Source organism: Gorilla gorilla, chromosome 10, assembly GCF_029281585.2.
Source record: "Gorilla gorilla gorilla isolate KB3781 chromosome 10, NHGRI_mGorGor1-v2.1_pri, whole genome shotgun sequence".
In the NCBI taxonomy this organism is placed as follows: domain Eukaryota; kingdom Metazoa; phylum Chordata; class Mammalia; order Primates; family Hominidae; genus Gorilla; species Gorilla gorilla.
Window position 1 is genome coordinate 86477120 of NC_073234.2, and position 12664 is coordinate 86489783.

At 36.4% G+C, this 12664-nt stretch overlaps 1 protein-coding gene across 5 annotated transcripts in view; it reads right to left on the reverse strand.

The window, feature by feature from the left end:
* TSPAN8 (tetraspanin 8) overlaps nucleotides 1-12664 on the reverse strand; it is a 254116-nt gene that overhangs the window by 49475 nt on the left and 191977 nt on the right. The window lies entirely within an intron of this gene.

Below are 12664 nucleotides of genomic sequence, written 5' to 3' on the forward strand. Positions count from 1 at the left end.
CTGCATTCTGGCTTGTCAACGTCCCTCATTTTATCTCTTTTATCTCCACTAAAATCCTTCCTCAACTTTCCTAACTGTTTGACATCCTTTGAGTGCTTTCATATAAGCATTGCTTGTCATGAAGTCACCTTGCACAACCCAGCCCTCCCAAGAAGAGGGCAGGTTTCAATTAAGCTAACAGACAGCAGGGTGATAACAGTGTCCACTGAGATCAGAATAACACAATGTTTTCAAGAATGAAGGGTTTACAACTTTCTCCAGAAACTAACAGGCAAGGTGGCTCGGCTTGCAAGGAAGACAAGATGGCTCCATCACAGAGACTGTAAAGGGGCAAAACAAGGGTGAAAACTAGCTACTCAAAGAGAGATGCAAACCAAAGGCTTTTGGCAAAAGCATGGACTTTATCTTCACAAAGTTCTGGGTTTTAAAGTATTTGCTTTTTACCAGCTCAGAGAAATTTGTTATTTTGTCTCTTCAACAAATATCTTTTAAATCCCTAATAAGACAATAGTCAACAGAGCAAAAGCAATCTCAGTCCTGGTAGATTTTGCAGTCTAGCAGGGCATAGATGGAAAGCAAATAAGCAAGCAAATTAATGTATACTTACGAATTAAGTGCCATGAAGGAAAAGCACAAGGTGTCAGGAAAGTTGTTTGTAAAAACCTACCTAGATTGCATGGTCTAGAAAGCCTCCTATTGGGAGGTAGTTTTACTTGATAAGAAAAATAAGAAGCCAGTCATGCAAAGAGCATGGAGGGACTGGGAGGAGGAGGGAACAATTAATCAGGGAAAGTAAAAGTATTTTACCTCATCAGCAAAATGGGTGTTCTTATGAGAGTTTACATATAAAGGGTCTGGCACAGTTCTGATGCATTGTAAATGCTCAGCAAGTGATGGTTCTTGTTATTGCTATGGCTATTGACCTTATATACTTTTTAACCAGTCTTTAAAAGCCTACAGATCACTGATCAATCTTTTAAACGCTAATAGACACTTAAATAATAAGCATCAGCAGTTACATCTTTAAAGAAGAGGGAAATATGTAGAACATTATATACAACATAGAGAAAATCTCATAAGAAACTCAGTATCCTCACTAATGTATATGCTGATAATTAGGAATTTTACATTTGTTCTCTGAAGCAAGTGAAAATGTAATTGAAATGTAAGCAGGCAAAATGTTTAATTTAATGAAGAAAACCTGTTGTTTTTGGGCAGCTTTAACCATGTACACTTGCATACAATTAATGTGTTGATTACAAATGACTTGACTTTTATCGTTAAAGCATGGCAAGTAAGATCTTACTCTGTAACACTTGACCTTTGCAAATTTGCATTTCTTGACAAAGTTTGCCATACATAAATAATGCCACTAACTTAGACTGATTATTTTCTTCAGTTAGTCCAAATTAGAGGTTTTTTTGTGTGGTCAGTTCTAAATTTACCTGCTTTCCTTTAGTAGCTTTTTATAATTTATACTTTGTCATTTTCCAGAAGGTAATGGATCCAATTAAGGTGGACTTTTTATGGTTAAACGACCTTTGTAATAGTTATAATTTGATAAAGATTGAAAAGCTGTTCAAGATATAATTTTCTTTACTTTATTATTCTGCCAAATCTTCATTTCTATAATCCTTAAGACTATCCCTACATTTCTGATTCCATATGCGCAGAGCTCCATAAGGGCCCCATATGATTCTCTACATACTTAAAAAGATTTTTGTCTTTGTTGTCTGCCTCATGGGAGGAGATAAGTTGTTATAAAAGTTGTGCAAATTTTAGCACAAAAGACCTAGAAACCAGCCTCCCATTAGACAAAAAGCCCCAAACTTGGCCTTACATGACTAATGTGTTTTATTAATTTTGAATGATAATCTTGATGTCCCACAGAAAGGATGGTTTCAGATCACATCTAGAGTGTGTCCTTTACAGTTTATCATGTAAAATATTTTGAAATGTATAAGATTGTCATGAGATAAGTGTTGAGCAATGTTAAAGGGTAATTTTCAAAATAAGGATAATATCATGGATTTCATACAGATGTCAAGTGAGTTTGTATTAGAGATTTTATTTAACTCATTATTAGTGAGGGCATTGGTAAGAGGTTACAAGCAATTCAAAGGAGAATTCAAAGAAAAACAATTTGTAGGTCAAGTTTATTGAAATGGAGGCAAAAGTCTTGCTACTTCCATAATAAGTTAAAAAGGCAATTGAATCTCTACTGGGCTGAATCTAGTTGAATGTCCAAAACAACAATTATCATTCATTTCTATCAACTATCTACAATTTACAGAATTGTAAACTAGCTCAAAGTCAATGAAAACCCAGAGCCTCCATAAAATCAGAATCAGATAACCTAGAAGTTAAACCTAGAAGTTAAACAATCAGTTAAACCTGATTGTTTTAACCAATTCAGTTTTCCAATGAAGCATAAAATTTTCCCTACAACATAAATAGTACATATACTTTCCACTGTTGTTAACAAACTCATTCATCCACAAACATATACTGATATCTTCCTATATGCAACACAGAAGGCTAGTCTCTGGGGACACAGAAGTGAATCATATATAATCTCTATCCTCGAAAAGCCTAAAATACTACAAGGAGAGACGTATGCAAACAAATGAGGGTAAAAAGTGTCAGAGGAGTTATAATAAAGGTTTATACAGAACAGAGTAGTAAAAGGAATAATGAATAAGCTTCAGTATGTGCTTTATGCCTGTAATTGTTCTAAATGCTTCTCATATGGTTGTTTCCTTTAAACTTCATAGCTCCACGTGGTAAGTTCAATTTCAAACCCATTTTACAAATAAGGAATCTGAGGCACAAGGGAATTCAATAAATACATCCAAGATCCCACATATCCTACGTGGCAGAGCCAGAATTTAGGCCTAAATCTGATTCTAGAGCCCATACTCCAATCTCTGTACTGTACTATCCTCCCATAAAAGCTAGAGTACTTCATTTTACCTTGGGTGAGGGGTGGGGGTAGGAAACTGGAGGAGAAATCTAAGATGAATTTTAAAAGATGACTGATGTGCATCTACAGGTTGGAACAGGGGCTTTCCAGAAAGAGAGACACATGGGCCAATGTACCAAGACCTGCCTTGCTCTGAAAGGTCACAGAGCACCTTTCAGGCCAAACTAAAAATGTTTATATCTATGATGAATGAAAAATTGACAAAGAATTTAAAGCTAGAGAGAAACATGATCCATTTTGCTTTTTAAAAAGAACTATGGTTTGATTGTTGTTTTTTTTCCCCCCAAGATGGTAGATGGGAGGCATTGTTAGTACGCCTCTCCCACTTGCAAAGACAAAATAGAGTGTAGAGATTCACACTGTGAGCTTTTTTTCCAAGAAGCAACACAGGAACTTAACAGGAAAACTGAAAAAAAAGCACAGATGCTTTGAAAGAAGCTCCCTACATGGAGCATCAACATTCTTGCAGATGAAAAAAGGGTCTTTCTGATCTGAATACCCAGAACACTGGGTCAGGAGTATGAATGACAGGTGGATGACTATCTAGCTGGCCTGGCAGGGGAGCTGAGGTGGCTCCCTCCCGTCCCCATGAAAGCTCCCCAGCCACCTCTGTTAAGGCTGCAACATCTGCCAACCATTGGGTATTGCATTTACCCACCTGCTTTAGCCACAACTGGCTTTTACCAATGGACATCTCCCCTACTGGCCTGAAGCCTGAACAATTCAACCACATTAGTAAAATCCTGAGGGAAAAATAACAAATAAATAAATGTACACCACTGGAGAAGAAGATAAACATATCAAGATACCTCTGCAATTCCAACCCCACAGGAGACAGTGAACCTGCTCACACACCTACCACGTTGCTACTGTCACCAGCATCTGAGAAAGACATCATACAAAGACTGTCTATAACCAAGAAACTCATACAGAGTCTTTACAAACCTGCAAGCACCAAGAGCCAAATTAGGCCACATTAAATTATAAACAATAAGGTCACATCCTCAAAGGGAAAAAATAGTGAAAAAACTACAGTCAAATCAAAAATAAAATCAGGAATAACTAGAAATAGTCTACCAAATGAGGAGTCAGAAAAATAATTCTGGTAGGAGACAGATTATCCAGACACAAAGTCAACAAAGAAACACTAGAGTTAAACTAAACTCTAGCAAACAGACCTAATCAATATTTACAGAACATTCTACCCAAGATCTGCACAGCATACTTTCATCTCATCAGCATATGGAACATTCTCCAAGATAGATCATACATTCTAGGACAAAAAACAAGTCTCAATAAATTTTTAAAAATGAAAGTCATATCAAGTATCTTCTAAGACCCAGTGGAATAAAACTAGAAATCAACACCAAAAGGAGCCCTCAAAACTATACAAATACAGAGATTAAACAATCTGCTCCTGAATGATTTTAGGGTTAACAATGAAATCAAGATGAAAATTGAAAAATTCTTCTAAATAAATGATAATGTGTCACAAGTTATCAAACCTCTGAGATACAGCAAAAGCAGTGCTAAGAGGAAAGTTTACAGTGCTAAGTACCTACATCAAAAAGTTCAAAAGGTCCAGGTGCAATGGCTCACGTCTATAATCCCAGCACTTTGGGAGGCCGAGGCGAGTGGATCACGAGGTCAGGAGTTCAAGACCAGCCTGTCCAAGATGGTGAAACCCCGTCTCTCTAAAAATACAAAAATTAGCCAGGTGCAGTGGCAGGCACCTGTAATCCCAGCTACTCAGGAGGCTGAGGCAGGAGAATTGCTTGAACCCAGGGAACGGAGGCTGCAGTGAGCCAAGATTGTGCCACTACACTCCAGCCTGGGAGACAGAGTGAGACTCTGTCTCAAAAAAAAAAAAAGATTCAAAAGATCACAGATTCACAACCTAATGTCATGCCTCAAGGAACTAGAGAAACAAGAACAAACCAAACTGAAAGCTAGCAGAAGAAAAGAAATAACAAAGATCAGAGCAGAACAAAATTAATTTGAAACAAAAAGTACAAAAGATCAATGAAACAAAAAGTTGGTTCTTTGAAAAAATAAACTAAATTTGATAGATTAACAAAGAAAAGAGAGAAGATTCAAATAAGTTCAACTAGAAATGAAAATGGAGACATTACAACCAACACCACAGGAATACAAAAAATACAAATATTATTGAAGTCTCCTATGAACACTTCTATGTATACAAACTAGAAAATCTAAAGGGAATGGATAAATTCTTGGAAACACAACTCTTCTTGATTGAAGCAGGAAGATATGGAAATCCTGAACAGACAAAAATGAGTAGTGAGATTGAATCAGTAATAATAATAATAATAATAATAAAAAGTTGCCAACAACCACCAAAAAACCCAGGGCCAGATGGATTCACAGCTGAATTCTACCAGATATTGAAGGGAGAATTAGTACCAATCCCACTGAAACTACTCCAAAAGAGTGAGAAAAAGGGAATCCTCCCTAACTAAGTCTATCAAGTCACTGTCACTCTGATACGAAAACTAGGAAAGGACATTACAAAAAAAAAAGAAAGCTATAGACCAATTTCCCTGATGAACATCGGTACAAAAATTCTCAACACAATACTAACACATCGAATCCAACATCACATTAAAAAGACAATATACCATAATCAAGCACGTTTCATCCCAGGGATGCAGGGATGTTTTAACATACACAAGTCAATAAATGCAATATATAACAAAAACAGAATTAAAACCAAACTATATGACCATCTCACTAGATTCAGAAAAAGCATTTGATAAAAGCCATCATCCATTCATGATAAAAAAAAAACCCTCAACAAACTAGGCACAGAAAGAACATACCTCAAAATAATAAAAACTCTGTATGACAAGCATAAAGCCAACATCATACTGAATGGGAAAAAGTTGAAAGCATTCCTCCTAAGAACTAAAACAAGACAAGGACACCTACATTCACTTCTATTCAACAGAATACTGGAAGTCCTAGCCAGAGCAATCAGACAAGAGAAAGAAATTAAAGGCGTTCAAATTGGAAAAGAGGGAGTCAAACTATCTCTGTTGGCTGATGATATTCTCATACATCTAGAAAACCCTAAAGACTTGTCCAAAAGACTTCTAGATTTGATAAATGAATTCAGCAAAGTCTCAGGTTACAAAATCAATGTACATAAATAGGTAGCACTTCTATACACCAAAAATGACCAAGCTGAGAATCAAATCAATAACTCAATCCCTTTTCCGATAGCTGCAAAACATAAAATAAAATACCTAGGAATATACTTAACCAAGGAGGTGAAAGATCTCTACAAAGAGAACTATAAAACACTGCTGAAAGAAATCATAGATGACACAAACAAATACTTTCATCTCATCAGCATATGGAACATTCTCCAAGATAGATCATACACTCTAGGACACAAAACAAGTCTCAATAAATTTTTAAAAATGAAAGCATGGGAAATACATCCCATGCTCATGGATTAGAAGAATCAATATCGTGCAAATGAATGTACTATTCAAAGCAATCTACAAATTCAAAGCATTTCCTATCAAAATACCAAATCATTTTTTCACAGAATTAGAAAAAACAATCATAAAATGCATATGGAATCAAAAAAGAGCTCAAATAGCCAAAACAATCCCAAGCCAAAACAACGACAACAACAACAACAACAAAGCAAATTTGGAGGCATCACATTATCACATTACCTGACTTCGAATTATACTACAAGGCTATAGTTACCAATACAGCATGGTACTGGTATAAAAGTAGATACATAGACCAATGGAACAGAATAGGAACCCAGAAATAAAGCCAAATACTGCAACCAACTGATCTTCAATAAAGCATACAAAAACACAAATCGGGGAAAGCACATCCTATTCAATAAATGTTTCTGGGAAAACTGAATAGCCATATATACGAGAATTACACTAGACCCCTATCTCTCACTACATACAAAAATCAACTCAAGGTGTATCAAAGACTTAAATCTATGACCAGAAAGCATAAAAATTCTAGAAGAAAACCTAGAAAAAACTCTTCTGGACATTGGCCAGAAAGGAATTTATGACTAAGGCCCCAAAAGCAAATGCAACAAAAACAAAAATAAAGAAATGGGACCCATTTAAATTAAAAAGCCTCTTTGCATGGCAAAACAAATAATCACCAGAGTAAACCATCAACCCAGCAAGTGGGAGAAAAGGTTTGCAAACTATGCGTCTGACAAAAGACTAATATCCAGAATCTACAAGGAACTCAAACAAATCAGTGAGAAAAAAATAATCCCACCAAAAAGTGGGCAAATGACATACACAGATTTCTCAAAAGAAGACATAAAATAGGCCAACAAATATATGAAAAAATGCTGAACACCATTTGTCATCAGGGAATTGCAAATTAAAACCACAATGCAATACCACCTTACCTCAGCCAAAAGGGCCATTATTAAAAACTAAAAAAAAAAAAAAAAAAAAAAAAATCTTGGTGTGGATGTGGTGAAAAGGGAACACTTACACACTGCTGTAAAGTAAATTAGTACAACCTCTATAGAAAACTGTATGGAGATTTCTTAAATAACTAAAAATAAATCCACTACTCAATGCAGCAATCCCTCTACTGGGTAATTAGCCAAAAGGGGGAAAAAAAGTCATTATATCAAAAAGACACCTGAATGTGTATGTTTATCACAACACAATTCACAATTGCAAATATATGGAACCAACTTAAGTGCCCATCCACTGATAAGTAGATTAAGAAAATATGGTATATATAACCATGGATTACTACTCAGCCACAAAAAAAGAATAAAATAATGTCTTTTGCAGCAACTTGAATGGAACTGGATGCCATTATTCTAAGTGAAGGAACTCAGAAAGGGAAAATTAAATATTGTATAATCTCTCTTATAATTGGGAGCTAAGCTATGGGTACACAAAGGCATACAGAGTGGTATAACGGACTTTGGAGACTTAGGATGGGGGAGGGTGGGAGGATAGTGAAGAATAAATATATACCTGTTGGATACAATGTACACTACTCAGGTGATAGATGCAATAAAATCTCAGACTTCATCACTGTACAATTAATCTATGTAACCAAAAATCACTTCTACCCTAAAAGCTATTTAAATAAATAATTTGAACTATGGTCTTTATTCTTAAAATGGCAATATGGATGATGGATTACAGACTACAGAGAGAACTGTAAAACACTGCTGAAAGAAATCATAGATGACACAAACAAATGGAAATACATCCTATGCTCATGGATTAGAAGAATCACTATCATGCAAATGACCATACTATCTAAAGCAATCTACAGATTTAATGCATTAAGAATTGCATTGGGATAATCATTAAGAAACTATGGGAATAGGGCAGATAATAATGACCTAAACCAAGGCAGTAATACTGGAGAGGTAGAGGAGCAATACGCACACACACACATACGCACACACACACACACACATTGACACACAGAACATGAAGGAAGTGAAGGAAGTATAGTTTATAGAACTCAGATATAGGGCTATCATAGACCCCTGATTTTAAAATGACATATAATAAGCTTTCTATTTTAAGTTATAGGAGATGCAATACTATTCATTGAGGTTGAAAAAAAAAAGTAAGAAGAAACAGATTTGTTGGAAATATGAGCTTGATTACGGATGCGTTGAGTTTGAAGTGAAAACATCCAGAAGAAGTTGGATATTAAGCAGAAGAGCCCAAGCAAAAAGTCTAAACACTGATGAAGACTCACGAATCTTGAATACCAAGGTGGCAGATGAAGCCATAAAAAGAAATCAAATTACCCTAGGCAGGCAGAAAAGTCAGAAGAGAAAAGAGAGAACATTGAGGCACATCAACAATAAAAGTATAGACCAAGAAAGACCTGTGATGAGACCAGGAAGGAGGAGAAGTAGGGGATTCCAAAGCAAGTGAGTTAGGAATCATAGGGAGGAAAATGGTTTTCAAGGAAGATGGAAATTATTAGTTTCAAATACCACAGATAAGACAAGTCCTGTGGAGGCTTGAGTCATCAGTTCCCTTGCCAGAGTGGTTTCAGCAGTATGAAGTGCAGTTGGAGAAGTTACCTGAAAAGTGAGTGGGCATAGCTGGGTAAAGGTAGCAGAATGAAACAATTCATTTACCCATCCTCTCTTCTATATCCACCCACCTAACAGTAAAGGAATTTTTAAAACCCTTACCCTGTGATGGACAAAGCAAACAGGAGAGGAAAACAATTTTTGGAAGCTGGAAAACTGATAGATGAGCGGTAGATGATTTAACAAAGTGAAGAAAGTTGTATTCTCAACCAACAATGAGGAAAGCTAAGCAACCAATTTGCACCCCAGATCTCCCACCCAACTCTTCTGGAAATAATGGCACCAGATGTTGATGCCATTGGGATTTTGATGGAAGACAGGATTAAAAACAGAAGGATTATTTGAAAGTTTATTTAAAAAGCACTCAGACTCCAAATGGCCTCTCTTCTCCAGTAGACAGGCTTCCACTTTATGGAAAACTAGAGATTTATAGTCAGCAGAAAATGAAAAAAAAATTATTATGCGAGAAGACACAGTCCTTGGTTGTGTACCATACTGAATTCAGTGAGTTTTAAAGGAAATTTTCATACTCAATGTTGAAACCTTCAGCCCTCTTCCCATCTCTGTCCCAGAAAGCTGGTATCCAGAATTACATCTTCCAGGCAGAAGACTAAAAGAGTCTTCACCAGTGATTCTGATCAGCCTAAGGAAAAAAGACCTAAAAATACTGATATCTGGGATTCCCCAAAAAACAGCTGAAACAGCCAAAACCTGACAACAAAAATCACGCCCACAGTTCACAAGCCAGAACTCACCCACTCTTACAGAGCTTTCCATCAGCTTTACAGTGTTACAACCTGAAACATAAACAGATAGTCACAGATCACCAGACAACTAAAGAAAACATCTAACATGAAAGGCAGAAAACAAAACAAGCAGCAAATAATCATCCATGCAGGGAGGTGAAAACTACAAAAAACTACCATTAACATAGTCAGAGATAAGGTTGATTACATCTGAAATAGAAGCAGAATATTATAAGTAAATAAAGGGAATAATCAAGAATAACAAAGAGCTCTTGGAAAAATAAAAATATATTTGTAGTAATAAAAATCTCAGAAAAGGGGTTTGAAGATATGGGGGACCTCTCCTATAAAGTAGGGCAAAACACAGAGATCAAAAATAGAGAAAAGAGGATGAGTGTGGTGGCTCATGCCTATAATTCCTGCACTTTAGGACACCAAAGTGGGAGCATCACTCAAGCCTAAGAGTTCAAGACCAGCCTGAGCAACATAGTAAGACCCTGTTTCTACAAAATTAAAAAAAAATTATCCAGGCATGGTGATGCATGCCTGTAGCCCCAGCTACGTCTACTCAGGAGGCTGAGGAAGGAGGATTGCTTGAGCCCAGGAGGTCAAAGCTGAAGTGCACCAGCGCCAGCCTGGGCCACAGAGTGAGATCACAGAATGAAACCCTGTTTCACACACACACACACAAAAGAGAGCGATAGAGGGAGAAAGAAAAGAAAAGAGAAAAGAAAAAAAAAAGAAAAGAAAATTAGAGAATCAAAGGTGTCCAATATTCAAATAGTAGAAGTTTCAGAAAGAATAAATAGAGAAAATGGAGAAAAGGAAAGCATTAAAGAACAAATCCAAGAACAATCCCTACATTGAAAGCATACACTGATTGCCCAGAACAACAGATAAAAATGTACCCACATCAAGGCAGATCCTGAGAAGTTTCAGAACACTTGGATGAATATTTAAAACGTAAGTAAAGTCACATAAAAAAGATTGGGAATTAGAGCGGCCTTAGATTTTATTTCAGCTTTATTGAAGTGTACTTAACAAATAAAAATTGTATGTATTTAAGATGTACAACATGATGTTTTGATATATGTATACATTGTCAAATGATTACCACAATCAAGCAAATTAACACATCTCCCTTTTCACATAGTTATAATTTTTATGTGTGGTAACAATACTTAAGATCAATTTTCTTAGCAAATTTCAAGTATGCAGTACAGTAGTATTATTAACTATAGTCATCATGCTATACAGTAGATCTTCAGAATTTATTTATCCTGCATAACTAAATCTTCGTACCCTTTGACATCTCCCTATTTTACCTGCTCACCCACCTGTCCCTGGAAATCACAATTCTACTCTGCTTCTATGGGTTCAACTTTTTAAGATTCCACATATAAGTAAGATCCTGCAGTGTCTTTCTGTGTCTGGCTTATTTCACTTAGCATTATATCCTCCAGGTTTATTCATGCTATCTCAAATGACAGAATTTCCTTTTTTAAAGGCTGAGTGATATTCCACTAAATAAAGTTCCATAGATATAATCTCACATTTTCTTTATTCATTCATCCAGCAACAGACACTTAGGTTGTTTTCATATCTTGATTATTGTGACTAATGCAGCAATGAACACGGAAGTTCAAAAAACTCTTTGACATATTGATTTCCTTTGCTCTGGATATATACCCAGAAGTGGGATTGCTGGATCTATTTTTCAAATTTTGAGGAACTTCCATACTATTTTTCATACTGGCTGTACTAATCATTCCCACCAATGTATAAAAGGGTTCTCTTTTCTTCACACCTTCACCAAAACTGATTTTTGTCCCTTTAATAATAGCCATTCTAACAGTAGTAAGATGATAACTCATTGTGGTTTTGATATGTTTTCCTGATGATTAGTTATATTGAGCACCTTTTCATATATCTATTGGCCATTTGCATGTCTTCTTTGGAGAAATATCTTTTCAGATTCTTTCCCCACTTTTAATTTTTTTTTGAGACAAGGTCTCACTCTATTTCCCAGGCTGGAGTGCAGTGGTGTGATCATAGCTTACTGCAGCCTCAAACTCCTGGGCTCAAGGGATCCTCCTGCCTCAGCCTCCCATGTAGCAGGGATTACAAGTACGTGCCACCACACCACACCTGGCTAATTTTTTTTTTTTTTTTTTTTTATAGAAAAGATCTTGTTATGTTGCCCAGGCTGGTCTTGAACTCCTGGACTCAAGCGATCCTCCCACCTTGGCCTCCCAAAGTGCTGGGATTACAGGACTGAGCTGCTATGCCCAGCCCACTTTTTAACTAGATTATGTATTTTTTGCTCTTGAGTTATTTGAGTTCCTCATGTATTTTGGATATTAATCCTTCATTAGGTGTACAGTTTGGAAATATTTTCTCCCATTCCATAGGTTGATTTTTTTCCTTTTCTGTGCAGAAACTTTTCAGTCTGATGCAGTTTCATTTGTCTGTTTTTGCTTTTTTTTGCCTGTGCTTTTGCTGTCACATACAAAGCATCATTGCTCAGAACAATGACAAGAAGCTTTATCCTTATGTTTTATTCTTAGTGTTTTACAGTTTCAGGTCTTACATTTAACTACTTAATTAATTTTGATATATTCAGGAGAGAGAAGATGGCAGATAGGAGGCAGGACTAACTTGCAGCTCCTGCTCAGACAGAGCAGTGTGTGGGGACTTGCATCATGAACTTGCTCCAGAACTACTGCAGAAATATATCAGGGAAGCCAAGAAAACCCACAGGCCCTCTGAAGGAAGTGGATTGCTCCTGCAGGACCTGGGAGACAGCCCAAATTCTGTGAGTGCCCAAGC